Genomic DNA, 25,302 nt, shown 5'->3' on the forward strand with positions numbered 1-25,302 from the left:
AGGAGGGAGGCCCAGTATGCTGGGTGGGTGCCGTGCTCCTTGGTTAGCGCCTGTGTATTTGGCTGAACATTTTTCGCTCTTGATAGCAGCCTGGGGTGTGTTTAATAAAAGCTGAGGTTTTATTTAGAGGCTTGCTAGAGCAAAGAGTCTGCAGCAGTGTTACTAACACACAAACTCACGCTTCATGCCTTAATACTACCTGACAGAAGTTGGTCATAGGCACTAGCCCAAGTGCCAAGGAAATTACAGATCACGTCTCTCACTCTGGCTTTGTCGTGGCCCCTTTTCCCACTATCTAGGACATCCTAAATCCCAGACAAGATCCCCTGTCTGAATTCCTTCAGAAGTGCTGGGGAAGCCCTCCCCACCTCCCTGTTTTGTCCTTGGGTCTCAGCCGCAAATTAAGCTGCCTAGCTGGTGGTGAGCGTGACTCTTTTTTGGTGGGGGGTGAGAATGCCGGGCTTGCTCCAGACTGTGTGCTGCACCTCTGACTACAAAATGATGATTGCAGCTCTGTGGTAGTAATTATGTAAGCTGGATCGAGGAGCGATGGTAGGAGAGAGAAGCAGTGGGGTGAGATGACTCAGTGATGGGATGACGCAAGTTTGGGGCTTGACTTTCTCTTCGCTGGCTCCAGAAACATCCCTTTGAAAGACAGCATCTGGTTCAGTGAGTGATTTACCACATGGCTGCGAGTCTCCACTCTCCCTGCTCGGCACAGGCCCTGCCTCCACTGCAAAGATCTCCAGAAAAAGTGTGAGACCATTTATTTTCACTATTTTTGTTGGTATTTAGAGGTATTTAGAGAGGGAGGTCCTGTCTGGTCAGAGGATCTCAGGTGGTGTAGGGGAAACTAAGGACGTGTCTTTGTGAGATGCTGTTCATGATGAATTCCCTGTCTGTTGGCCTTTGGGGTGAAAGAAGGGAACTGTTATTACAAACTGTTTTTATCTCCTTCTGCTTCCATTTAACTGAAACCAGTAATTTCATTTTAAACTCCAAATTTGCTTTAATCTGGATGACTTTTCTTGTGTAGACGCACTCTGGGGCGTCAGACGCTTCGGAGTCTGTGCAAAGCTCCTCAGGTGCTGCAGCAGCAGTCATGTGTGAACGAAAGCTGCTGGCCCTTCAGCATGGGAGATGGCAGCTTGTATTTCATAGCCATATTTATGATCTTTGCAGGATTGGTAGATTCAGCCATATGGGGCGGAGGTCACCCCAATGGGGACTCCTTTCCAGAAGCACCTCTGGTAGTGCACGTCCCCTCAGCTGCTGGCCAGCTCTCCGCGGATTGTCTGTGTCCCTGATGCAGGAAAAGGACAGTTACGACCCATCCCTCCTTCTTCTAAATGCTTTTTTGGATCTAGACAGTCAAGTCCATAGCTAAGGGCATGGAAGGATGGGTTTATGGATTACCTACCTGTTAGCTGGCGGGTAGAGACCGGCTTGTTGTAACTTGGTGACCTTTCCCATACGTGTGCTTCACTAGTCAGACTCTCCATATGGAAAAATTTTGCAAATTTTGCCCTGTATGAGATGGCAGCACTGTGTAAAAGCAGATATTGCCTCAGAATCTCCGGTACAGATCCAAAGTATTTTTATTTTTGTAGTCTCTGTTGTTGTCTGTCCTCTTCCTCCTTGTATGTCTTCAGGGGGGATTACTCCTAGCGCTAAAACATTTTCTTCTAAACCCCATTGCTGGTTTTCTCATCTAGCTTTAGTATTTACTGAAGAAAATAGGTGGCTTCTGAAAATTAGTACAAATTATATTTGGTTGAGTAAAAGTGTGTGGGTGATGGCTCTGCAAGTTTTCCCACCCTGGTTATTTTGGTCTTGGCTCTCGGGAACAGAGATTGCAGTTGGGCCGAGCTGTGCCAGAACGTCTGGTGGTTTATGATGTACGCATACAGGAACTGCAGCAGACCACCAGTTTCATTCTTCTCTTGAGACCCCTCCAGGATTTAAGCCCTGCAATGAAGGCAAGTGCAAAAACCCTTCTCCACACACGTGGTATTAATACTTTGTGCATATTTATAGAAAAGGTTGGTATTTTTTGCTGTTGATATTCAAGTATTGGAAGAAGGGGAGAAAATCTACTAAAAGGCGGTTCTTCCTCTCCGTAAGTAACAAACGTGTATTTGTCTTCTGCTCTCTAATAACTGTGTGACATTGCGGTTGGACCGTCATTTTTGGAGCTCTCTCTGCTGAACTCGGCTGTCCTCGTTTGGGTTAGGCACACATCCTGGACACACTTCCGCACCACGGCAATGTTTCTCGCATGTTGCCACATTTGCAGGCTTGCCAATTGTTTCTGTTTGTTTCTCGGACACCAGACTGAGAGCGTGTGCTTGCAGCACAGTGGTAACCCTGAGGACCGGAGGTGAGGCATTGCCTCATTTTTGAGCTGAGACTAGACTGACTCCAGCAGAGCACAGTCGGGAAAGCATGGGCTTACTGCTGCCTTCAGGACAGGGAGGGAACAGTAGGACTCACTTGGTGTTCCTGCCAATAATATAGTGGTTTAATTTTTAGTGATTTAGAATTAGCTGTGGATTTTTTTTCCTAGGCAGTGGCTGTTTTGTTGGTGGAACAGGCTAGATTTCTTGCAGGGTATGTTTTGTGTTCTTGTTCATTTTGTTGATGTATACGTGTCTAGGTTGGCACTCATCAGATCAAATACAGACGATCTCCGAGCTGTTGCTCTAGATTCTCTTTCCACACAGTGGAGAAAAATTAGCACTGTTTTGGGGCAGTTCAGGTCACCTAGAAGTAGATATCTAGAAAAAGTCTCATGAATTACTCCTTTAAAAAGCCAGTTTTCCTCTGCCAGCTAAAATGGATATTCAGATGTATGTAGGCAATGGAAGTGAGGGAAATTAATTTAACCTTTATTTCCTATAATGGCAAAATTTCCGGATAACTTAATTCTGGGTTGCCCCAAGATGGCACTGTGTGTGTAAACCCTCCTAAAGTAATCTTATGCTTGCAACAGACTATCTTTACTGTCTAAACTCAAGTCACATCTCTTCAACTTGCAATCTGCAGGACACAGAGCATCGTGTCCATTTAAAAAACTGAACCAGCAAAGCCTTTGCTGGCTGCGCAGTTCTTCTCCTTGGGAGGTGGAGAGAGAATAAACCAGATGTGACAAATGTATATACAAATACCACTACACAGCATTAAATGGCGGCAATGAGGGTGGCAAAAGAGTTGATAGAGATCACATGGAGAAAGCTAGGAGGTTCGCAGCTGAAAGGAAACTTAATGTTTGATGCCCCAAACATGACCAAATATCTTTTTATTCTTTTCCTTTTTATTTGTTGATTAGATGGTGTAATTCCTAGATAGTAATATTATTTTATGCAACTGTTTTGCTGTTCTCTTCTTTTATCTCCTCCCCCAAAAACTAGCTATGGAAAGGTTAGCAGCCTAGGGTACGCTCCTCCAATAGGGACAGGAGACAAACCCAAAGCAAAATCTGACTGCTAAGGAAGTAGAGTTTCCAAGGGCTAGGTCCAAAATGATAAAAAATTTCTTCCTTCTGTGCATGAGGAAAAAATTCTAAAGTACTCAGAAGGTGACAGGTAGGGGGAGAAATACGGTATCTTAATCTTACATTATAGATGTTTTTTGTAAATTCTTAAGCACAGAGGGATTAACCAAGGTTATATTTTAATGAATAGAAGATCATTACGTGTATGTTTAACTTCATTTTGTGTCTTAAGTTGCATATGAGGGTTTTTTTTTCCTTGTACAGTAATTTTTGGGAGTCTACTTTAATGATTTTCTTGTCTGTCTGGAAAACTGAAAAAAAGAAATTTTAAAAATAATTAAACTTTTCTCCTTATCCACTTTCTCTGTAGCTGTCGTCTATAATTCTTTAATAACGTTCATGCTTTGAATAAACCATATATTTTAAAATGATTTCTATAGGAAAAAAAAAACTTCATTTTTTTGCATTGTATTTTTTTATAATAAATTTTATCAGGCTACAAATGAAATTTTTTTCCATTTTGAACTTTCTGTAATGGAATGAGATAAAATCTAATTCTACACTTCACATAATCCACGGGCCAACTCAGTCCTTCATTTAATTCCATTAAGCTGATTTTGCAGGGAAAGGAACAATTTACAGGAAATGCTTGGCCCCAAACCATTTTCAGAGTGAATGGCAAATTAGGTATTATTGTACAGACCCTATGGAGGTGGGTCCTACTGCAGCCATGCTCCTATCAGTAAAAGATTAAATGAAAGCCAGAATGGCAGAACCTTTTTCGTGAGAAGAAGGGTTGATAGCTGGTGCTCTGTTAAAATCATGCCGTTGGTGTGCCCAGGTCCTGGCTGAACCTCTGCTTTGGGTGTCCCCAGGGGAATGCTGGCCGCAGGGATTGACACTGATTGCGTGGTCCCACAGCTTCGACTGGGTGCACGAACCTGAAATTTGCTGTGGCCTGACAAGACACAAGCTTCTGCTGCAGTAGTGCGACTGTTCACGTGCAAGATCAGATAGGGAAAATCTCCTAGGACTGTTCAGTCAAATCAGTGCGTAATGGTCTTGTGCAGTTAAGCAGAGCATGCTATTTCCGATGAAAGTTAAACTTAAAAAAAGACTCCTTTTTTCTCCCCTCCCTCTCCCTCCAACTGGCAACTTTGTGCCAGTGCCATGGGATGTCCTCCTGTTTCCCCGTCGCTCTCCAAAACGCACAAACCATCCTCCCAGCACGGCGTAACTAATCCCTTCTGCTGACTGAGTTCTGCCGGGACCTTTAAAGTAATGCCAACTCCTACGCACTAAATGTAGCGTGGCAGCTTTTCATAGGAAAGCGAAAAACCCAAATCCAATAAGCAGGGAAATAACCATTACGATGAAGGCCTGGTTTCCCTTCGGTCTGTCAGCTCGCTGCCTGGGAGGACAGAGGAGTGGCTTTTCACTGCGAGTTGGCCATGGACCATAGGATAGAAATATGAAGACTTTGTTTCTCTTTAAGCTTGAATCTGTGAATAGATGCATTTTTTTTTTTTTTAAATCTTACAGGAAAATCGCTTTATTTTTAGGGATGAGTTTTCAGGCAGTTTGGATTCCTTTTTCTCTGTGCTGGGATTAGTAAACAGCAGCGAAACTCACGCTTCTCTTTACAATCCCTTTTCAAAGTGGAAGCGAGGTTGCCCAGCTCAGGTTTTGTTATCTTGAGATTTAACTGTGGTGTTTGAAAAAGAGTATCAGCGAGGTAGTTCTGTCTGTGCAACGTATTGGCTTTTGTGAAAATTAGCAGAACAATTTTGAAAGCCTGTTTGCATTTCTAGCAAACGTAAGACATTCTATAGCGAAGACGTGTTGTGAAGAAAACGGGTTAAATGGTTTCTTGTTTGTTTAATTTGTGGGGAGAAGAGGGCTTTGCAAAAGAGCAAAAGAACCCCAGAAATGCAGCCATTGAACAGGTGGAGGTGGGGGCACCCGATGTGATGGGAAGGGCACGGGGGGCTCCTTCCGCAGGGCTGCGAGCATCTGCCGAAAGCGGGCTGATGCTACTCTGCGGTCTCATAAAACGGCAGAGAGGGATTTCTCTTCTGCAAGGACATCCTGAGGTAAACCTGTTCTTACAAGGTTTCATCAGGCCAATTTTCATCTTAATTTTTTCTTTATTGAACGGAAAATCAGGAAATTCACTAGTGTGAGAAGGATTAAGTGTGGATAATCCATTTTTGTGACTTATTCTGATAAGAGAAGAGCTCATCAACTCTCTGTAGCCTTGCATCTGAAGAGAGTTGCTGACAGATTGCACAAAATGTGTCTCTGCATTTTTAGGACCCCGAGACAGCATCTTGCAAGCAGATAAAACCAAATAAAACCTGACAAACCATCTTTGTACTGGAGGGATGAAAAAGGAAGATGCAGATAAGTTTTGTTGTTGGCTTTGAATATGAAATTATGAGGAAAGGCATCGAGTTGAGGCAACTCTTTAACTGTTCTCTTAAACATGCAGGATCTTAGTTAATTAAAAGTTATTGCATAACTGTTGCTGGGGAGTGAAAAGTTTATTTTTGATTATGCTGTGTTACATAATGGTTACATGATGACAGAGACAGCAAGATGAAATGGTAGAGATTAAGTAAACCTTTTAAAATATACTGAAATTAAAAAGTAAGGTGTTGATGCATTCATTTCATCCTTGACTTCTAGTGCCTACCTGGATCTGTTTCATGTCCTCTGCTTAAGCTCTGAGCTTTTGGGGGCAGTGTAATTTGGCTCTGTACTAGTGCAGCCCATAGCCAAAGGCTGCTCTTGTCCGTGGCGAAGACTTCTTGAACGTGCTGTTCCTCAAAATAATAAACATTCTGGTCTGCTTTCAGTTTCTCATTTGATCTTCAAATGTTTAGGCCGGCAGACCCATACGCATGCATCTGTAACTAATATGCTAACAAATCACGTCTATCATTTGTTGTAATTGTGGAAAGCCTATTTAATCTGAATGATTTCTCAAGTAATTTATTTAACATTGGTTATAAAACTATCTGCCTTGATACAATCAACAGTTGGCTTTGAAATCTAAGCATGCAACAGGACAGTTAAGTCTACTGTTTTTAACTGGAGAGAGCATCTACTGAAAAGTCGCTAACGGGAAAAAGGAACGTGCGACAGATGAATTGTGAACTAAATTTTTGCTTATAATGTAATAAAAAACAACCTTATTTTTTGCATCACCTAAAAATACCTCCTATGAAATATTATCTTCCCTCCTTACTTTACAGACTCCATGCAGCGTATGTCTACCTATATATTTACCAAGGTTGGAGGGGCACTAGTTTTCCACTTTGGGTCATTAGAGAAACTTTCAGTTTGAACACTGTGTTTTTCCCCCTCTCTCTTTACTTTCTAAGCAGATAACGAGATCTCTGATGTTGGGGTGCCGCAGGGGATCCCTGGACTTCATCAGCCAGGGCCCATCCCGCCGTGCCCTGCTCAGCTCTGAGTGGCTCTGAGGTCCGTGGATGGCTGAGGAGATCAAGCCAAATGGACAACCAGCAAGGAAAACGGTGGTTTGCAGAGGGGTCCTGGCTTGACATTGTTAGACATAAAAAGGCTTTTTGCGAGCCATGAGCAAACTACTATGCTTTCCTAGGAAAGGAATGATGATGATGATGATTATTGTTGATTTGGCCTGTATAGTGAGGGTTTTTATGTTAAGTGATGACAGACACTTGTAGTATCTCCAAACAAATCTGGTGTGAGACTCTTCTTTGTGGCCTTGGTCTACCCTTCCCACTCTCTGAAGGCTATAATTTGTCGAAGCACCCAAGACCTTCTGGAGTTACAGACGGAAAAGCTGATTGATTTACAAGCTGACTTAAGGCAGCTTTCATTAGAAACTCCTGTTCATTAGAAACAAATACTGAATATTTGTAGACAAAGTATTGTTAGTGGTTTGGAGTATGCTTTATTGAAATGCTGTTTAGCAACCGATGTGTGCCTCTTTCATGGCTTTGTTTTTATGGGGAATAAAAACCATCACAATTAGGATTTAATTGTAATGGTCTTTGAATTGTTCGCTGTTGGTCAGAAAAAGGCTATGAAATTGAACAGATGTAAAGGTTAATAATGTCTATTAAAATCCTTTCAATGATGGTGAATTCATTTAAAGATCTTCAACGTTAGGTTGTATCTGAGCAGTAAGAGATGCAAACATCTCTGTCTGAGATGCATGAGATCTTATGGCTGGGGTTGAATTTATTGGGAATGATGAGACTTCATAACCTCTTGTGACCTTATATGAACATGCTTTCATCCTGTTATTTGAGGGAGAGATTAACAGTTGGATCAGTATCATGTGCCTGGCATTAACAGGTACCTGCATGGACAGCAGGCTTGGTGTACTGATGGTCTTTTTTATGCTTGTCCATATGTCTTTGACTGTCACATAAGAAAAGCAAGTATTACAAAGAGAAAAGCAGTAATTTAAATGTTCATATGTGAACTGTAGTTTGGTTGCCTAAAGTATATGCTTCTTATGATGTTACTGTCCTTTTGAAGGACTTCACTAAATTCAGATGCATGGGAAAAGAAAGAAAGGCAGGTGGTTGGTGTCAGATATGCCCTGAACCAGTCTGATTTCCTACAGCCAGGGTATGTATTGGCAATCCCTGACAAGAAGCCCGTATGATTTTGAGGGTGCTAAGCTACAATCCTTCTGTTGGCAAGGCGATTACTGTAGAATCAGGACTATATTGTGCATTGTTCACATTCATTATTTTTCTTCAATATTAACTAGAAAGTATGTGTTGATTGTGTAACTGAAGGCAGAAGCTTAACACATAGGCAATGAGGCCAAGAACTGCGTTGGTGTCAGGGAACGGACTTGATGGAAAGAATGGTTCGGCTCCATGTCCTCAAGCTCCAGACATGTGGAGGGAAAGGGAAAAGGACACTGAGGAGTTACAGCAAACAGCAGATAACCCCATCTAGCTGCCTACCCCAGGAATACATAACTGTGTCCATTTGGATACCATCTTAGACACATCATCTAGGCACACAAGTGTTACTTACTGGAAGGGAGAGCAATGAAAGACTGCCAAGAGGAGTTAGTGCTTTTCCCTGGTGAATTCTGCCGAGTGTGATTCGGCCTTCCCAAAAGCCCCATCAGTCCAGCCAGAGCACCAGAGCCATCATGTCCTCAATGGCACTGTAAACTTTTCTTTGGTCTTTGTAAATTAATTGGCTTTCGCCAGCAGCTAGAAAAGTAAGTCCCAGCTTTAAACTCTGTCTCACTGAGCTCAGCGCTGCAAGTTAAAACCTGGTTGCAATCTGGACTTTTGCTGAGCTCTTCTTTAGAGGGAGGGCCTCTCACTGTCAAGGCTAGTTTCTCCGGGATGTGTCTGAAAAGATGCTGCTGTCTTGCCTTGCATGTATGTGTGTGTCCCTGAGAGAGAGAGCGCTTGGTATCCTGCTTTGTGCCCTGCCCTGGCTGGCTGCCATTTGACATGGGGGGTTTTGAAGTTTTAGATTGGTTAAAAAACAAGAAAAGGTAGAACTTACGTTTGAGACCGTACGTCATGGTGCATTGCTAATATTTAATGATCTATTTTAGCAGTTAAGAGCCATTTTTCTCAGGGGCACAAGAGCTTTTGCAGGGAGGGAGGGACCAGTGAACTGTTCCTTTGTTTTCCTAAATAATGTATTTCTTTCCCCCCATAAATGTAACCAGAAAGGAGGTGGCATCATTTAGCAATATTTATGTTAAGTTTCATTTTGCCGGAAATGTTTTTGCTTTGCTCTTAAGAACAGATTGAGGTTTTTGACAGTACAATGTGGTGTCCAGCCTACGTGTGGGTGGCAGGAAAGACTTTATAGGAGGTGCCAGATGTTTTCCTCTAAACATCGGGGGAATTTTACTGAAAATACTCAACCTGTTGGTGCAATCCGCTGCTTTGCAAACTGCAGAACCGTATGTGGATCCCAAACATAGGCTCTGCCTTCGGGCAGTGAATGCAAGTATCCACAGAGAGCTCCAGAGGAAGCCAGGAGATCTTCCCACTTCAGCTGGAGTTCAGGGACACCCTATGCTCTGAGTCATCGTCCCTGGCGCATTTGTAACACAGGTGATTGGTGTTCACAGAGGGTCTGTAATCAAGGGAACGTCCCTCCTGGTTGCTGGTTGTGCTGGCTGGCTGTCACGTTTTGGGTGTAAATTCTCCTGCCTCCAGTGGTACTGTGAGAACTGTTGTGTCTGGCTGAACGATACGACTTTTTCCAAGGCATTCTGGGGGGAGGGATTGAAAATATCTGCTTTGCTCTCGCAATCAGAGCGGAAACTTTAAATCTACTGATATTTGTTTTACTGATACTGTTTTACCAGTGCTCAGCTGTGCTGAGAGGGATATTGAATGCAACTACTTGAACGTCTGTTTTCTCACACTGGCTTTTAGGATCAGTTTAGAAAAAAAAGTGTATCCTCTTGATGAGGACATGGCATTCAATAGTATGGCATTTAGCCATCTGCGGTGAATTGTGCCTGTTTTCTGCCGGTTATCCTTTTTTGCTCCCAGGATGAATAGGGACCAGAAAATTAATAAAAATATAGGGCTGGAGGGAACTACAGTCCAGCTGCCCATCCTGGAGCAGGACCAGTATACTTAGGCCATCTCTGACAGAGCCTTGCCTACTTAGCCTGTTCCTCTGAAAACCTAACTGAAGGACGTTACACAACGTCTTTTAGTAGCTTGTTCTGATACTCCCTGCCCTTGCAGTTTTTTTCTAATGTATAACCTAGATATTCCTTGCTGCAAATTAAGCTGCTTAATTTTTGTTTTACTCTCAATGGGCATGGAGTACAATTGGCTGCTGTCCTTTTTATAACCTTATACAGATCTGAAGACTTATTGTTATGTTCAGACCTCTCTTTCTGAGGATAAACAAACTTGTTCTTCTCGCTTTTCCTCAGAGGGATGCACAGCCTTGCAGTAAAATATCCAAAATCTGGAATAATTCAATGGGTCACCTAGTAGGTTGTCTTGGAATTTTTCTTACTGTACACAGTGGAATTAATTCATGGAGAAGTGCTTGTCATAATCCGTGACGTCTGTCTTTATTAGCACTGTATCAACATCTAAGGAATTTATTCATTCTGTACCTCTTTATAAAGGTGACTTTACCAGACATAAGTACACATGTAAGCAAAAAAAAAAAAATCTTCTCCAGGACAAAACATTATTGAAGTTCCTTTTTTGAACAACAGCAATTTAAGTTCTTCTTTCTTCCTTTCAAAATCTAAAATGCAAAGATTCAAGGAATCATAAAGCTTTTTCCCCTTCCTACCTACAATCCTCTCTATAGAAATCTTGTACCTTCCAGAATACTACAGAGTAACTTTCTAATCATTGGGGCAACCGGAGCTGGTGCTGCTGTATGGATTTGAATGACTTCAAGCTATTCCTTGCAGTTGAATAGTTGGCTGTATGGGTCGGTTTTCTAGTTACTCTCTCCTTTCCTAAAAGGTTTGAGAAGATAGGAAAAAAACACTCTGTAAATTCTAGCTCCAAATTTATCCAACAGACCACAGCTTCTATGTCATAGACACATATTTGATATCATAATATCAAATATTACCATATCTTGGTAATATTTCTAACAAAGAAAGGAGATAGTACCACAGACCTGCAATTAATATTTTGCTGAAGCAAAATATTGTGATGTAACTGTCCTGATTCTCCATAGGCACAAAATCAAGCGGTAACATTTTTCAAGCATTATTTAGCACTCTGTTTTAGTTTCTTGGGAGATCCTTTACAGCAGAAGCTGGTACTAACTGGTACTTACTTGGCTTATAAAAAGCTCAGTCAGTACCACTTGGAAGGATGTCTGTGCTGTGTGATGTGGTGTGGTGTATCCTGTCTTCAAATTAGAGAGGGTTAGAGCTAATTACAAGTGTAATGCCAGGCTAAGCCAGACTGATGGCCACTTTGCCTGTTCTTTTTGCCAGTTTCCCATGCTACACCCACTGCGCAAACATCAGAAATGCTGAATGCTGGTGTTCATTGGTGCAAAATATGGAACGGGCATCTACCCACATGGGCTGTTGCTCTTGCTCCCTGCTGAGAGGTGCTGCTTTTGGATGGACACGCTCCCGAGATGCCTTTTTTTGCAGGCGATGGTTCCCCTTGTGACCCTCTTTCCTGGTGTGGAAGGAACTAAGGATGGAGCCGACCTAAGTGGGGGACCTGTGCCAACTTCAGCATGGTGACCCTATTGACAGCATGCAACACCGGATGTATTTAAGTCTGTCATGTCGAGCAGCTGCCTGGGAACGCTGCCAGCGCTCGTCCCCACTAGGACTTTTGCGTAAGAAAAGAAGAGGACTCCTCTGGATTTTTTCTTTCTTTATTATTAACACAGCAAGATAAGCAGTTATCTCCTGTGATGAAATGTGCCCATAAGGATCAGCTGTGTGCTTGCTTGGTGACTCATTAGTTTGGCTCCCATGGTGCTGTGTTAAGCTAACGAAGAGGATAAGAGAGCTTCAGCAGTCCTGGATGGCACCTTTGCTACCTTGAGACTGAGAGAGGGATCTTGCTTCTCAGGTACTGGTGACCCTGCGGGAGCTTTGCTGGGGTGAAGAACTGAAATGCTCTCGATACCCCTGCAGTAAGAGGAAGGAGCCCAGGTCTGGCCTTTGCAAAGGGTGTTCAAGCAGGATCTGGATCTAACTGAGATTGGTCTAACTGACTTGGGCCTCATGAAGTGAAACCTAAGTGAAGGGTGAGCATCTGTAGGGGTTGAGGCTTTTTCTTTTTCCTTTCTTCTAATCACCTTAAAAAAAAATTCTCAGGTGCTTTTTTACAGCCAGTAAATACATGATTAAAGCTGATGAGTCTCTGCATTGTGTGACACAAGTGCCTGTCAGGGTAACAGCTCAATATCTAGGGGATACCTTACTTGCATCTCTGTCAAAGGGCAGGAGACGTTACAGGTAAAGGCAGAGAAGCTAAACCTGTTGTCTAGGGACTTCTGGAGGTGGGATAGAAGTGCAGTTAGTCCACAGCAGTGATGCCAGCTCCTAGGGGTGCAATAAGTGATTTTTTACGTTAGTGTTGCTGCTGCCCAGTGAGGCTGAGGCTAAGTTTCATAATAGCCAGGGTGCTCAGTTTTAAGTGAGGGCCTCTGTTAAATAAAAGGCCAGAACTCTGGATAATAGCAAGGAAAACCCTCAATATCAACCAAAAGGTGCTTAATGAATCTTTGTATTCCCTGCTGTTTAGAAATGTTAAGTTGTACTTACTCTACAAGTCAGTTTGCTTCTTTTCTTTTTAACCTCTACCTGTTTCCTTCATCATCATATCATGGATGCCACTTGGTCCAAATGATCAGCAAATTGCCATTACATCCCTATCTGTGCAGCCATGCACTCCCCCTGTGCATCAGGAGCACAAGGGGAATGTTTTGCACACATGTAACTTGTTTAGGGAAGTACTCGGGATTTGCAGATCTGATGGGGATTGAAGTTTGTTTTCTCTCCCCGTGGTAACCACTGGTTTCTATGAACTAACTCACGGCTCTTCATAAGGAGGTAAATTTTTATGGAGAAATAACTGATAGAAAGACAAAGCTACTGTGCATTTAGAGACAAGAGGTGTCCTAACTGAACTGTTACTTCTAGAGAAGTTGCCTTCTTGTTTTCTGTTTTCTTACTACTTAAACTGGCACCCAGGCTCCCTTTGCCCTGGCCAGCAATGACTTCCTGGTCTCCCACTGGACACTGAGACTTTGTGTAAAATTTGTTTTCTTACACAGTAATTCTTGCAGCCTCATCTCAAATTGCAGTCTCCTCTTTCCCTAGTCTCCTTGATTTTACTAAATCCTAAATATCCTTGATAGCCTTTGCCCATTACTTCTTCTCTGTGCCTCAACCAATTCCCTCCCCTCTTTCTAACGTTTACTCCTGAGGTTGGTTTTTTTTTTTTTTTTAGCCTGTGGTCTCATAGTAGTTGGTCTGGGTTCTGCACGTGACTGGTTCATCTTGCAGTACAATTTTAATTTGGATCAAGAGTGAGCATACTGTTACTTTTGTTGCATTAGCATAATGCTGTGCAGTTTTCTGGCTGTCTGTGGGAGGATAGCTCTCGTGTGCTTTGCTCTGGCACCCAACGCGCTATTAGAGCTGCTGTAAGTTGGCTGCTGATGGTTGTCTTCTCCACTGCTGTGGAGCCAGTATGGCCTATGCCACCTCTGCGGCTCTTTCCCTTCTTGGCACAAGGACCTTGCTATTAGAAATGGAGCGGCGGCAGTGGGGAATGAAAAGCTGGTGCAATTTAGGACAGTTCAGAGATTCTCCTAAGTTCTGTTGGGAAATAGGCTGAGTTGAAGCTGGCACAGAAAAGCACCCAGTTCTCCTGCTGGTGTACGAGCACAGAGCTCTGCTCCAGTGCAGCTGAGGACACAGCTGACTAATACTTTAAATATAAGTTTCTGTCATTTGTGTGTTCATATATTATATTTTCGGCTAGTGTCCAGGCAGTCCAACAGATTCTGTTAACAGTGTGATCCTAAGGGAATTAGCTAATGACTTTCCATACTGATTGGGTAATGACTTTTCGGAAAGTGAGAGCTCAGCAGAAAACAATCCTGGCAATTACTGTCTGCTAATGTCAATACTGCAAATGCTGCAGAGCGGCTGCATGAATGAGATGGCTCAACTTCACAAATTAAGTTTCTTTCTGTCTCTCTAACCCTCCCTATGCAGTCTGCTACTCTTGTCTGATAAAAGGATATCTTCTGTGCTCTCATGTCTTTGCGGGCGAGAATAGCTACTGCCTCTTTGAACAGAGCCTTTTGCGCTATCTTCTGCAACGCTTTTGCTTGGCAGAGTACCCTGGGTCCTGCTGGCTTTCTGGACATGGTTGCACAAGGCAGCCGAGCATGAGAAGGGCTGGTGGGTGCTGGAAAGGCATGTTCGTGCCCTTCCCTCCACTGCCAGCTGCGTAGATCTGTCCCCTCCTTTGCCCCCTGGGAGCGATGCTTCATCTAACTGCCAGAAAGCTTTCATTTAGGACAGTCTGGATTTTTGTGCCCTGAACCAGCTTAGCATGGGGCTGGGGAGGCAATGCTGTCATCAGGGAAGTAGCTGGGATGTCTCCCCTGCTGGTAAGAGCTGACTGCTGGATTGGCTTAGCTGCATTCCCAGCCGTGCGCCTAGTGTTGTCCGACGCATCTCTCCCTGCACATAGGCTGATGCCGGCTGTGGTGGGTTCAATGCTGCTTGCCCTGCACTGCCACAGGATGGATCAGAAAGATAAACCAGCAGAACTGTAACCCTGTTGGGAGGGTGAAAGGTTGGCTCTCCTTGCAGGGCCAGGTAAGCAGCAGCCCTCACCTAGAGGAAGCACTGGGCCTATGGGACTGGAAGTCAGGGGATTCAGGATTGCCCCTGTGGGGCAGAAGCTGGGAATTAGGTGGGCTTGGTGGTGGCACTGTTTTGTATCTTAGAGCTTTGGGTTTTTTTTTGTTTTTTTTTTTTCAAAACGAATGCCTGAGTGTCCAGATCCTAGTAAAAGAAGTGATTTTAGGCATCCCAACCTGGGACTGGCACAACTGCCAACATAAACACTGCCCTGAAGATCAGTGATCCAGCTGTAAGGCAGTCTCTGAGCAGGTCCCTGAATGAAGGGCTAGAAGCAAGAGGAGAAATAGTTGCATATTTAGACTCTCATGGCTCAGAAGAGGGCAGAAAAAGGGCAGTTTTTCAGCCAGACTTTTTATCTCCCTTCCAAAAAGGTGCAGTCTAACCTCACATTGACCCTTAGTATGTGCAAAGGAGAGCAGTTACATAACAAGGACAACCCAGAGGAAAACAAAAATACACCCAGGAAGACCTGGATTGGGTTTTACTCCCTTGTGAAGGCAAGGAAGTATGCATAGCACAGCTTGCTGGCATTTGCAGTCATTTGTGCTTTTTCTCAACACCTGTTTTGCCAACAAGACAACAGTTAAGAGATGCATCCGCAACTGCAACCTTCAATCATTGTCTTCTACCAAATAATTAGTCTGTATGTTACAGTGTCTCTTGTGCTCCCAGTAGTCTGGTTTGAGAGCCAAAGTACGTCACTGGTAACTGAGATGTGTTGGGTCTCATCCCAGATGCTGAAACTCATTTGTTAACCAGGGACTACTGACTGAACTGATTTGTACCATGCTGTTGTGCTCTTCCCTCCCCCCTGCCCTGCCATTGGCATAAACATGGATTTCATGATGGTTGTAATGAGGTAGCTAATGTAGTTAACTTTTAAATCCCTTTGAACTTGGATCCTGTCCAGTCCTGACTGTAGATATCCTCATTCTGAATTTATAATCCTCATCCTTTGCCACCCTTTCTATTTTTATATATATATATATATATATATATATGCATATTTTTAATTATTTGCCCCTGGAATTCACTTGCATTTCTGATTCCATCTTTCCCTCCCACTGTCATTTCCAGAGACTTTTTTGCCTCAGGATGGGTCCATGCCTGTTCTCTCCCCACATCTTTCCTCCTGGATTGTCCCAGGAGAAAGTGGTCAGGGATACGTAGTTAGAAGGGAATGTCCAAACTGGGCAAGTATATAGCGATAACTTCAGCAAAGTTCTCTTCCAGCTCTGGGCTTTGAACTTGCTTGTGAAGCCTGAGGCTGTGTGTAATAGCTGTCAGTGAGCCTTTTTCTTGTGAATTTGTTTGTGTTTTTTGAGCCCACTTTGTATTTTTGGCATCTGCAACATCCTGTGGCCATAAGTTCCCCAGTTTAATTGTGTGTGAAAAGCTTTTGCTGCCTGATGATCCCACTCGGAGCCCCTATCCCTCAGCTTGGAAAAAGAGGGGATGAGTGGAGGAGCACGAATTAATTGTATGATGTATTATCATTAAATGTAAAAACGAAAAAATCCCACCCCACCTATAAATGGGATAGCAAAGTTGGTAAGCAACAGTAGTTTGGCCTGCATGCTACAGTTTGCATCCTGAGGTGTAACCTTTATAACATACATCTATAACAAATAATCAGGAAGAGGAAAAACTGATGATAAGCAGTATACTGCAGTTAAATCTAGCTGCTCCGCTCTTAGTTGCTTCTTTCTTTTGTCTACCTCAGTATTAAAGTGACTGGAGATTAGTTTTGCCTTTCCAACAGATAACGCCACAGATGAGGCTGAGACAGGCAAAGAGTAGGTTTCCACCATTGCTATGGCTGTTGGAAACAATCTTATGCAGTGCTGGGAAAGTTGGTTACAAAAAGCAACTTAAAACTGTGTATGTTGAATGAAAGATAGGTCACGGTGGGGAGCTTAGACTTGCATGGTTAAGAAGAAGAATTCTTGTGCTTGTTCCTCCTGGTGAGGATTGCTTTGGGGCGTTACCCTTGGTACGTGCAAGTGTGTCTTCCTGGTGAGTGTAAGCTCATCTCCTGCACCACAGCTGCTCAGGCCAAGGGGAGCATGTGGTAATGGCACAAAAAGGACAAAGTCAGTCCTGTGCAGACAGGAATCAAAAGAAATGTTGGGCTGAGCTTAACTTTTCTTTTTAGGTGGACCTAAGGTGATCTTGGACTTGCCGTTGGGCGTTATGGTGATGAACGGGCCCAGAACTGGGTGAAGCTGACATTTCGGGCACTGCTTGGCTCCTTGCCCCTCTTACCACAGTGGGGATCCTTAAGCCTCTCTTCTTTCCCAGGAAGCTGTTTTCTCTCCCTTTCAATTCCCAGGCAATGGGGCTGAGATGAAGGGGTGCAGAGAGCAGAGCTGCCTGGCTCTCTGCAGCTCCTTATTCCTGCTGCAGTTACTGTGGGTTTGTGCCTCTGATAGCAATCCAGTGCTCCCTCTCCCTCCCTCTACAAATAGGCATGGATCCTCACTGAGGATCACAACTTGCCCAGCTTTCAGAGGGACTTTTTGCAGTCTTGTTCAGCTGAGGTGCAATAAGATTCCTCCTTTGTTTTGGCAACTATACTTTTGCCACTTGTCTTCATTCACAGTACAAAACTCAAGAGGTTTTTTGCAAACTGTTTCTTCTTCCTCCTCTTCCTCAAGGGAAAAAAAAAAAAGCACCCGAATTTTCTCTGGAGGTCAAATGAGAGTTACAAACCCAGAAGACTTTAAAGGCTGCAAATCAATTTGCATTATGTATAGTAGACGTTGCCAGCTGTTGGCCATAATGAAGTGCTGTTGTGTCCCTCCATTTGGAGCCTACTGTCATCTCCAGCAGTCCTGTAAGTGGTGCCAAGCGCATCTGCTTGCATGCCCTCAGAAGGAAGCCACTCGGAAAACTCTCCAAGTAGTCACCATCAAAAGAGCATCCACTCATTGCAGGAACCACATGCTCCCCAGGTGTCCCCAGGACCAACTCCCCACTGCTGCTGCTTCTCATTTTTCTTCTACCCTTGCTAAGCAAAAGCCTTGCAGATGTCCCCTTTCACTGAGCTTCTTGTCTGTCAGCTACTTCCTTTCACCCTTGTCTGGTCCTGGGGTAGGCTCTGCTGTCTTGCACCCTTTAAGAAGGGTGGCTTAAAGCCTTTAATCCTTTATGGCTTTAAATATTGTTTGTATTCCTCAAAATATTTCAGTTGTGTTGTCTCTCTGTGATCCCACATGTTTTAACAGGCTCTAAGTAATTGCTAGTGCTCCTGAGCACTTCTGCACCTTCAACATTTTGAATCTCAGTCTATCTTACTACTTGAGCCACTTTCTGATATTTTCATTCCTTGTCCTAATTCTGCAGATTATAAATTTAAATAAAAGGGCTCTGATTTTCTTCTCTTCACTGCTCCCAGCCCCTTGCTGCATAGTAAATAACTGTTGACATGAACTACATGGAAAATCATGCATGTTTCTGCTGACATCGTTGATGGCAGAGCTCATGCATGAGAAAATCTCGTAAAGCAGAGGTAGCTCTGTAGACTTCTGCTCTATTTAATACACGAGGCAGAACACAGGTCAAAACTCCTCTAAGAATGGGAGATGACATTTCCCCATCTGCTAGTGCAAAGGGAGGAGTCTGTCATTTGAAAAGCAGAATAATAGAAGACAAATGAGCAGGCCAAAAGACAATATGCTACATAGGTGATTGCTCCTGAGTTACAAATGTGTTTGGTGAGTGAGCACTGTGTGGAAATGCTGTTGGGAACGCTTGTGAGGACTTTTTAATGATGCTGGCAAAGTGGCACGGTGCTTCTTTCTCGCTACAAGGCAAAGTAAGATGAGGATTTCATAATAATTTTAAAATAAGGAGCGAGGAGAAAGATCTTATGCTTTTTATTTAAACTATCTTCTTTCCCTCTGCCACTTCTGCAAAACCAGAGACCCAAGGATCAGTCTATAGCTATGGTGGCTGTGTTCCACATAGCTGGCTTGCTGCAATTTATTGGCAAAGCATTTATCCATTGAAAAATGTGACTTTTTGACAGAGCTACCTCTGAGTCTGCCGAACAGTCTAGCTGAATTCAGGGTGGAGGAGCTGCAGTCATGTAACCAGACGGCATGGGCACTCTCCACGCGCTAGCTCTGTGGTTAGACCATTTGCCCAGTTTCCTCCATGTAGAGACTCGAACTTGCCTCTCCCACCTTGTGGGGAAAATGCTGCCATTGCCCTGCTGGGGAGAATTAGGACAGTCCTTTCCATGCTGCAGTTTCTCTACTTTTGTATACCATGTCTCAACAGTCAGGGCACTGGGGACCGCGGGACCGGGTCTCGTTGTGTGTGCACGTGCCACGTGGAGTCATTACGCCAAATGGTGAAGTTGTCTCTCTGAAATAGAAATGTTACAAAATGGGAATTGCTAACGGGATCTATCCAGGAGGCAGGTGACCTGCAGGTAATTCCTCTACCCTCTGAGGGATCTGAAATCAGTACAACAAATACGTCGTATTGTATCTTGCCCTGTTCACTAGTTTACTGGGTGAAAAACTGGCTATTTTCTTGCTGATTTTTATGAACTAAGTCTTAAGTCCAGTCCTCCTTTTGTGTTGCTTTGCTTACATTAAACATGCTCCCAAATGGAAACAACATGTTTTGTTTGGGTCATATAATTCCACATGAATTCAACACCCGCACAAAACTTTTTAGCGTTTTATTTTTGCTAAGAAAGACAAAGAGCTTTCTCCTTCTGTCTTTTTTTTTTTTTTTGGTTCAGATCTGCATGTGGGTTTTTGTCTTTCACGTTTCTAGGTTAGTACTGGAAGTGGAAAAATTGATTGCTTCTATGGCTTTGCTGTTGCTTCTCTAGTTTGTTTAAAATTGATTATGCGCAGTGATAGACCTGTGGCTAACCTCTGTGTTGCTGCTGCCTTGTACTGGGTGAAGTGTCAAACCGGTGTGCCGTTCTGAGCAGCAAACTGGTGCTTCATCCAAAGAATCTTAATTTTTTGTAACTGAAAGTGCAGAATGTGGCTTACAGGGAAGCTGTGGGATGCATGTCCTGTATCTTCCTCTGCTTGAACAGGTTTGGGTGTTTCATGAAATTATACAATCGATTGCACAGACAGGTTGCCAGCCAGCCACCTGTGGCCACATCATTGCCTCGCTCACCCACCCAGAGCAGATCTTCTCCTGAGGTTTGTCTGCTGGAAGACAGATGACCGAGGGCGGTGGTAACTCTGGTATTTAGTATTTGCTAGTATCTAATGGCGCTTTGTGCCAAACTTAAAGCTGTTGCAAATGCACTTATAAAGACGATGGACTGTAACCTGTCAGAGCTGGAGAATGGTTATACTTGTGAGTTGGGCTTATTAATGCATACACTGGCTCCTCTGTGTGATCAGGCACCTGAAAGTGGTGCCTCTTTCAGCTGTAAATGCTCAAAGCAGGAATTTTAAATATTCCAGTATGGTGTTTTCTTCTGGGAAAAACATGTTTCTACTGACCCGCCTCTATGCGCCCATTGACTGCTGTTTGTGCTGTTGAAACGCCAGCTGGCTTCACGTGTTTGCGTTCAGTCCCATGCCATGAATGAACAAGCGGTGTTTGGTAGACTCTCATAAATGGCTTTTGTTCATTCATGGAAAATACAGTAATTATAAACACACTAGTTTAATAACTGTATTTAATTAATGGAAGGTTAGTAAATGATGTGTGGAAGAAAGGTTAAAATTTGCTAGTGACTGTTGCCATATAGCTCTTAATTGAATTAAGTGCATATTAAACCGGGCCTCTTCTTGTACCCAAGAGGAACAAGCATATGGCATTGAAATGTATGGCGTGTAGCGAGTTCAGAAAGCTATGGTTTAAAGGCAGTACAAAAATGCTCTGTGGCCGAAGTCCAGATTGTTTTGTATATATAATAAGACTATGACAGCGTTAGTATAGAAAATTAGGGAATATGTTGTTTGCGAAAGGACTTTAACATATATATACTTATTGTAAGTCATTTCCCAAGCAGTACCGTTTGAAACAAAATGGTCCTGCATTCACGGTTTTAGCCTTATTTTACAGCCATTAGTTCTGTTTATAGCTGTTCTCTGGTAGAGTAGGTCGTCCTGTGCGTGTTTCCTTTTTGTGTCTAAAGGCACACTGTAAAAAGTTTGTTTTGTAACTAGCTGCCAGTGGCTCTCTGTCAGTGCTAATGGCTCTTTCTCTTATTACTTGTAAATATAGACTAAAATTTTCCCATCCCCAGATGTATCTATTGATTCAAAAAAAAGATATTCTGAAGGAAAACGTAAAGAAAAATGGCACTAGTCTGTTTCTTCAGCAGAAATAGGGCATGCCCAGCAAGGTGTCATTTATAGGAAAGAGGAAAAATAATCCTCAGAGAAGGCTTGCAACGCAGTTCAATCAAGCCAGGACCTGCCAAGTCCTAGGTAGTGTATGTTTGTGTCCCATTTATTTTATAGAGTCTGATTTCATGTTTGCATTAGTTGTTCTCTGCACAGGGTAAGGCATGCTGTAAAGTCACATGCACCTGCGTAGTAGAGGTTGGCTCATTTTGTAAAGGAGAAAATTATGGAGAAGCTGCTGTAGAGTTAGCTGGAAGCTCTGGGTAAATACTAAGATTTTACTTGCTGGAATAATTTTCTTTAACTTATTTTGAGGGCTGGAATAAAATACTTTAAAAGAATCTTTTTATGTTTTATGAATAGGTATATGTCCCTACTGTGTTCATGTGCCTTCTTTCTGCAGTGTCCTCTAGAAATTGTACCTTTGCAGGTAGCTCACTTGGAGTCTGCCTGAGTTTTATTGGCACAGCACCGGGGTTTGTTTTGGGGTTTTATTTTTTTCCTCTCTTGAGAAATGCAAATTGTGCACTCAGGAAAAAGCAATTTGTGTGAACCAAACTGGTCAGTAGTTCCCTCAAAAACCTGAGTGAGACTTTGCAGAGGAAGAACTTCCTCTTGTTTGTCCATCCTACGGATCCAAAACATCCAAGCTCAAAGTCTTGTCAGAGATATTGGATAACTGAATCCTAAAATGTGGGCGGTTTGTGCTCGAGTGGTTTCTTTTTCTCCTATTGTATAAGTTGCAGAATCAAGAATAATCTAAGGAGGCCATCAAGACCAAAGCTGGGGTGCTGGATATTTAGGTAGGGTGGTGTTAGTGTTGGATGCTTACTTTACTATTTGACCAAGCCCTCAATTAGGGCATTTTGTCAGAATAACATTTTCCCTCAAAACAGACAAATTCTGTTTAAACTTAAAAAGGCAGATATCGTGCAGAATTTGTTTCCCATTTTTCTTAAAAACATTTTTCTAGTTTTACACAAAAGTAGGGCACACTAGGGTGCACTGTTTCTTTCTGCTGCTTACATACAAAAATGTAATCACAGAAGGATGTTTTTGATGAAATAATTAGCAGGGGGCTATGTGAAAGCCTCTGACGAATGTCAGGTTTCTAGAAAGCCAGGCAGCTTGTGAAAGGACCAGACTTTTAAGAGATTCAGTTATCTGTCAGAATATTTTAAATGCATGAAGTATCAACAAGAATGAATAAGGTAACGAACACAAAGTAATTTACAAAAATACGCATTGATATTTAGTGGGGCTGGAGGTTTGAAAAAATTCAAGAAGTGGAGGAAGTGTTTATAGACAACTACTGAAAAAGAGGAAGAAAATAGAATGTAAAAACTCTTCTGCCGGGCGCAAACCAGCTCTCTATCTTTGTGCTATTTGTGCCCTCGCAGTGCCACCAGTCCTGGCTCTGCTAGCGCGAGGCTGAAGCGTGAACTTTCAGCCCACGTGAAAGCTCTGCTAGTGCACACAGTGTTTTTACGCCTTGATCTTGGGGCACCTCCTATGCAAGCAGGTCCCTATCTTGTAGGCACAGCTCTGCAGGATCATGGTACTAGTTTTGTGGGTGAAAAGGCCTCCTTCTAAGAGTTGGTGCTGAGGCTCGTGAGCCAGTGTCATGCTCTTCTGTTTTGTGTTGTACGTAACTATTTTGCTTCTGTTCTCTCCCCCTCCCCACCCCCGGGAGAAATGCATCTGGCTAGAAGTAGTGCAAGTTAAAACTGATAAATCTTGCTTGTGTGGCAAAGTTAGTCTCTTTGGACTTCTGAATTAATAATATTACTGTCCCACAAACTAATGTAGTTGAACATAAGTTGCTTCAAAGAAATCCTTCAGGTGTCACTGTTTGTTAACCTACAACATTTAGGTTAAATAGCAGGGAAAAAAGGTTGGATTAGCTTTGATGTCTGATACTGTTAGGAGTGCTTTGCTCTTTCCTGCTTCAGAGAGCTGCTCGCAGCTGTTGAGAGAAGTACTTAGCCCCAAAATGCAAGACTTCTATCCCCCAGGGCTGGTGGAGAAGAGGTTGTGAATAATTTGACTTGAAGTCAAGGTGGTGCTCGGTGGAGCAGGAAATTAGGAGTGCTATTTTTAAATGCTGAAGAACTTATTAAAAAGCAGTAATAGTTTTCATTAGACAAAGAGCTTTGAGTTTGGGAGGCTTGTGATTTGAGGTAGCATCATTCATCAAGTAAGTGTTTTTTCAAGAGTGCCAAGTAAATCTGTCTTTCTGGAAGTGTTGGTGACTATCAGAAGAATTAAGTAGGGGATGAGAATCTTGGTGACATGAGTCTTGGCATGCCAAGTAAGTCGCTGTGAGTTGGCAGCTGGTGTTGCCACACGTTAGCATTTCGAATAAAACAAAAACAAACTTTGGTAGACAAACTTATCTAATGTGAGAATAAAACTAACATAGGAATCCTACTCAATCTGCTTTTCATTCCTTGCTCTCCTTTGCTCTGTTTCTATGGTTTTCTGAGAATCTTGATGGTGAGCAAGGCACAAGCTCCCATAGCCCCTGCTCTCCTAGGACAGGATAGAAAATGGCACATTGACACAGGCTTGCAGCAGAAGAGAAGTAATTCAGGCATTGAAGACGAGAATTCTAACCGTAAGGGTGGGAATCACTGGAGGAAGTTGCTTAGAGAGGCTGGAGAATCTGCATCAGTGGAGACTTTTGAAGAGTTGTTATGGAGAAAACTGTAGGGATCAACTAGGTCTATTTGATCCTATTTCGGAGCAGGGGGGATGGACTAGATGGCTGTTGAGGTGCCTTCTGAAATAGGTTAGTATGGTTTCCCTGACATAAAAGAGGGAGTCAGCCTTTGGCAAGTGTACTAGTTTAAAATCGAGGAAACAGGAGTCTTGCCTCCTTTGCACTTGCCCAAGAAAGAAAAGCATGTTAATGCAAAGAATATTTGACATTAAAAAATTATGTGTGGCCAGAGCAGGATAAGGTCCAGATCCCCATGGCTGCAAAGAGTCACTTTGATTTTTTTCCAGAGTTTTGGCTTTCTTAGCAGTGAGTTATCTGCCTAAGGGCTTTTCAGAGAATGGCAAGTCTAAAGCTGGCAGGTCTTGCGATTTGTTTTATATTTTTCTGCTGAACATAAGTCCAGGATAATTCCTTGGAAGAAGTGTAGTAATCATGATAACACATATGCAGGTCCACTAAAATGCCCCGATCCCAAACAAGTTGTAAGCTTCAAAAGGGAACTCTTTTCCATGTTAAAATAGCTTTTATCGTTCTTTAACTTTGTAAGACTTTAATGGTTTCCTAGAATGCAAACAAAAGACTAATATTTGGGGCTTCAGGAAAACTTTCTATTTCTTAATGACCAAGATGTCTATTCTATTTAAAATAAGAGTTGTTTTTTAGGTAGTCGTACTCTTTGGCACCTGTTTGCACAGATCTGTAAATGAGAGATTTCTTTGTGCTGGTCGACCGCTCCTGTTCAAGGAGCAGTATACATAAGTAAAACTAATGAAGGTTTGTTTTTTTTTTTTTTTCCACTTGTTATTCAATGAAAAGCTGTTTAGCAAGACCTTGAAACCTGATATTCCCTACAGAGAGTTCATAGCAGTACATGAAACCTGATTTGCATCAGACAATAAAAATTAGAGGTGACTTGAGAGAAAGCCGGTATACTATGTTTGGAGGGGAAATTCGGGCTCAGGCACAAGGTGGAGTTTGCATTACTGCACGTCAGCTGAGCCATGGTAACTGTGGCTCGTTGATTGCCTCCGACAACCTAAGACAGGTCTGAGGCAATCTGTTGGAGCGGTCCTCTCCTCCCAGTCACTACTGGTGCATGTTTCTGCCCCTTCCTGTTTGCAGGAACTAATGCTTGTGCAACCTGGTCTTGAACCTGCCCAACCACCCCTACTTCCGTGCAGAGGAGTGGAAAAGGACTAGCCTCAGTCAAACTACCTTCTGCTTCCTTGGGATGAGGGCATGTGTGAAGATATGGTACATCCACAAAGCTGCATCAAGGCGTGTGGTAAGCCATGATAACCTGGCCATGGCTCTGAATTTTTGGTAGGTACAATGTCAGATTTTGCATTTC

The 25,302-nt window shown here is 43.0% G+C and overlaps 1 protein-coding gene across 3 annotated transcripts in view; it reads left to right on the plus strand.

Moving 5' to 3' along the window:
- LOC104147813 (PDZ domain-containing protein 2-like) overlaps positions 1-25,302 on the plus strand; it is a 213,005-nt gene that overhangs the window by 21,720 nt on the left and 165,983 nt on the right. Inside the window, exon 1 of one of the 3 annotated variants that reach the window (XM_068927923.1) lies at positions 629-756. The exons of 1 other annotated variant lie outside the window; for it this stretch is intronic. The gene's annotated coding sequence lies outside the window, so the exon portion shown is untranslated. Of the gene's footprint in view, positions 1-628; positions 757-25,302 lie in introns of those variants that run through there. One more of the 3 variants, XM_068927922.1, reaches the window with a different exon arrangement.

This window comes from Struthio camelus, chromosome Z (genome assembly GCF_040807025.1).
Source record: "Struthio camelus isolate bStrCam1 chromosome Z, bStrCam1.hap1, whole genome shotgun sequence".
Taxonomy (NCBI): Eukaryota; Metazoa; Chordata; class Aves; order Struthioniformes; family Struthionidae; genus Struthio; species Struthio camelus.